The following is a 4,645-nucleotide window of genomic DNA, read 5'->3' on the forward strand; positions in this document are numbered from 1 at the left end:
TTGAAATTAACTATCTAACCAATTGTATTTGATTGCATTTAAATAGAAAAGACACATCCAGCTATGATTGCTGCAACACTTTTGAACCTAAACATCTCTTACATAGAACTTTTTAGCAACATTTCAGTAAAGTAGGACAAAGAGTCTGTATAAGCAACACACTACTATTCAATCAAAAGACATTCCAGATAATATAAGAAAAGAAGTTGATCAGTCTGGAAAGGTTTACAGGGCAATTTCTAAGGATCTGGGACTCCAGCAAACCACAAGTAAGGGCCATCATCTTCAAATATAGAAAACTTGGAACAGTAGTAATTCTTTCCAGAAGTGGCTGACCTAGTAAAATTCCACAAATTAATCATTAATTAAACATTAATCCAGAAAGTCACAAAAGAAGCCAGTTGAATGCCACATTAAGCTACAGAGTTCTCTTGATTATACCAGCTATGCTAAAAAATGACCTGGTATTTTATTTATTGTCTGTTTTAGCACGGCTTTATCCTTGTAGGGGTCACGGCTGATCTGATTTTCTTGGTGCAAGGCAGGAAACACCCCAGACAGGTCAGCAGTCTATTACAGGCCAAACACACACACCTAGGGGCAATTTAGTATCTCCAATTGACCCAACTGCATGTCTTTGGACTGTAGGAGGCAACCCACGCAGACATAGGGAGAACAAGCTAACTCCACACAGAAAGGACCCGGACTGCTCCACCTGGAAATCTAACATGCTGTGAGGCAACAGTGCTACCCACCAAGCCATTGTGCCACCCTTACCTGGTGTTTCAGCAACATAAAAAAAACAGCTAATTAAATAATGAATAAAATATATTTTCTCCAGTTAGCAAATTTTGGTTATTGATTTTTTGTGATTGTGGGATTGTTGAATGTTTGTAAGATAAGGTTATTTAGATTTTTATTAGCTACTTGTTAGGGTGGCACGGTGGTTAATTGGGTAGCACTGTCGCCTCACAGCGAGAAGGTCCTGGGTTCGATCCCCGGGTGGGGCGGTCCGGGTCCTTTCTGTGTGGAGTTTGCATGTCCTCCCCGTGTCTGCGTGGGTTTCCTCCGGGTGCTCCGGTTTGCTCCCACAGTCCAAAGACATGCCGCTAGGCTAATAGGAGACACTGAATTGTCCCATAGTTACCTAGCCGCTGGGATGCACAGACCAGTGCATTGTAGTGCCGGTCCCAAGCCCGGATAAATAGGGAGGGTCGTGTCAGGAAGGGCATCCGGCGTAAAAACTGTGCCAAATCCCGCCGGCGACCCCTAAGGGGAAGAAGCCGGAAATGCCGACCCCGTAACTGTAAAAGCGAAAAAGCTACTTGTTAGAAGGAAGAGGTAACAAAATGTAATTACTTCTTAGCAAGGGAATGTTTACTTTTGTTACTTGTTAGCAAGAACAGGTAATGTAGCCCTCCGTTACCTAAAATGTGTAAAAAAAATGTATTATAAATACAAATAAGATTACACATATTTTATTACTTGATAGCAGCAAAAGGTTGCATATACTTTACTAAGCCAGTACATTTATTTATTAAATTCTATATTCTTATCTATCTATCTATCTATAAACTTGTTTTAGGTCACAGTTGTTGGTTGTGTTAATGTGCTTCGATACTACATATACTTTAATAGCTTGTTAGCCTCAGTTTTAGTGCAAAATTGAACAATAACACAGTTTTAAATACACATGCTAATTAGCTACAAGTAAAGTAAGTAGAAAAGTATGCAAACTATTCAAATCATGAATGTCCGCGATGAGCACAGCGCACACGCGCGCACACCGCGCATGTGCAGTTCTGTCGCCGAGTGTTTGAATAGACCAGCAGCGCTACTACTACTACTTACTACTACAAACCCCTCCACCACTGCACTCACACGCTCCATCCGCAATGGATGTATCGCGTATTACCTCTAACATACTCTAGCATTTCCTTTTAATGAGGCTTTTTCCTGTATTATTTAGGTCGTTAAACCGTTAGAATCTTCATGCTTCTCGCTGGTGGCAGTTTTTAAGTGTTTTCTCTTGCTCGCGTGTGCTAATGGCTTGACTTGGGAGTACTTGCTGCAGCTCATTCATGCTGTAAGTTGGACAAAACAAGCGACAAGGTCTTGTACAGACTAAATGTTTCTCCTGGAGGAATATCCCCACCTCGCCGCGCTTTTGGACCGGTTGTTTTATTCTGTGAGATGTGTTAAGGGTTTGCTGGTTGAACTTTGAACTGAAGGGACCGCGGTGGAGAACTTGCAGCTTTTTTGGAGGTTGTTTTATACTTGTGGAAGTGATGGCGGAGCGGCGAGCGCGGCTGCTGCTGCTGCTGCTCTTGTACACCGGACTCACCTCTCTGTACTCCAGCAGTGTGACCGCACAGAAAGGTAGGTCTCTATCACATTTACCTCGCTTTTAATATCAGTGTAATCCAGCGGTACTGTTTATGAACGAGGAAAACGCCACCAGAACGGTATGTTAATCAGCACAATACCTACGGTTTGTGTGCAGCACCGCCGCATCTGTCCTGTGGGACCCGATCTGTCCATACCTATTATATCTCAAAACGTGCCTCTTTATTTTAAAGTACTGTGTATTATTTTAGCCATATTCTGCTCTGAGGTTTAATAGTCAGTTTTGTAATTGACCTGCTGATCAGGTACAATAGATAAACCCTACTGCACAAACCCCCATTTAAAATCCCATATAGTGAACTGCTAATAGGTGCAGGAATCTCCCCAGGAATGAATACAGTCGCATGCAGTCATTCAATGATATACTAACCGTCCAGATTCATTTCACTAAAATTGTGAAATCTTACTCTAAATGGAATATTAATACAACATGATTCGTAACTAGTTCTTTTGGATGCTACCTTAACGAGCTTCTTAACGATTCCTGTTTCTCACTTGCACATCATTTGCTTTCAAGACCACCACAAAGCTTGCCAAGTTAGCAAGTGGGATGCATTTCAATATTCACTTAATATGTACCTATTGCAAAAATAATAGTAACTACTAATATATAGCTCATCAACAGAGAAGATAAAAATCCTTTACATTTGTACCCTCAAACTCTCCATTTGTTTATTTATTTATTAGATTTTTAACATCATGTTTTACACTTCATGGTTACATTCATGACAACAGGTAGTTACTCATTACACAAGATTCATCAGTTCACAAGGTTATATTGAACACAGTCATGGACAATTTTGTATCTCCAGTTCACCTCACTTGCATGTCTTTGGACTGTGGGAGGAAACCCACGCAGACACGGGGAGAACATGCAAACTCCACACAGAAAGGACCTGCACCGCCCCATCTGGGGATAGAACCCAGGACCTACTTGCTGTAAGGTGACAGTGCTACCCACTGAGCCAAACCCTCTATTTGAAAACACACTTCCCCAAGTCCAGCGTAAATTGGCTTGGCTGACATGGTTTTGTTTTGTAGTAACAGTCCATCATTGCCCTTGACCACAAACTTGACAATGCTATAAGTAAATGCCAGTCACAGGTTACAGACTTGGTTATCAAAACTGGATTGTGGGGATTCCCTGCACCTGTAACTACATTAATGGTACATTCATGTGTGACTCCTATTTTGTGAGGTTTCCTTATGAACCTATGGATTGTTGGCACTGAATTTCACATACCTCACAAATAAAGGTCATAAAGATGAAAAGAAATGTTTTTTCCATCAATCACAATATTTACCTAAATCCTAATATCTTATAAGGCTATCTAAATACTTTTTTAAGACAGTAAGTGTGGACTGAGTTGAATGAATGAATTCTTGCCTTTGTGTGCATGTTCTCAGTAGGCTTTGATAACGTGGCACGATTCAAGTTACTACATAAGGCTCCTCTTTACAAATGTTTTTTTAATGAAACACTTTTCTGATGTTGCAGCCTTGCAAACTGTCATGGCGTGTGTTGCTGCCGTGTTTGTAGCCTATTTTTAATATTATTAAGAAGTTCAATATTTGATCATTCTTGCAAAACGGAAGCATGCAGTAAATTGCAGCACCAAAATACAAAGATGTATAGTTTAAAACACAACAGTGGCTCTGCAGACGGATATAATTGGAGCTGGCACAGTGAAGGGGTTGGACAAAATAACTGAAACACCTGTCATTTTAGTGTGGGAGGTTTCATGGCTAAATTGGACCAGTCTGGTGGCCAATCTTCATTAATTGCATATTGCACCAGTAAGAGCAGAGTGTGAAGGTTCAATTAGCAGGGTAAGAGCACAGTTTTGCTCAAAATATTGCAATGCACACAACATTATGGGTGACATACCAGAGTTCAAAAGAGGACAAATTGTTGGTGCACGTCTTGCTGGCGCATCTGTGACCAAGACAGCAAGTCTTTGTGATGTATCAAGAGCCACGGTATCCAGGGTAATGTCAGCATACCACCAAGAAGGACAAACCACATCCAACAGGATTAACTGTGGACGCAAGAGGAAGCTGTCTGAAAGGGATGTTCGGGTGCTAACCCGGATTGTATCCAAAAAAACATAAAACCACGGCTGTCCAAATCACGGCAGAATTAAATGTGCACCTCAACTCTCCTGTTTCCACCAGAACTGTCCATCGGGAGCTCCACAGGGTCAATATACACGGCCGGGCTGCTATAGCCAAACCTTTG

Source organism: Trichomycterus rosablanca, chromosome 1 (assembly GCF_030014385.1).
Source record: "Trichomycterus rosablanca isolate fTriRos1 chromosome 1, fTriRos1.hap1, whole genome shotgun sequence".
In the NCBI taxonomy this organism is placed as follows: domain Eukaryota; kingdom Metazoa; phylum Chordata; class Actinopteri; order Siluriformes; family Trichomycteridae; genus Trichomycterus; species Trichomycterus rosablanca.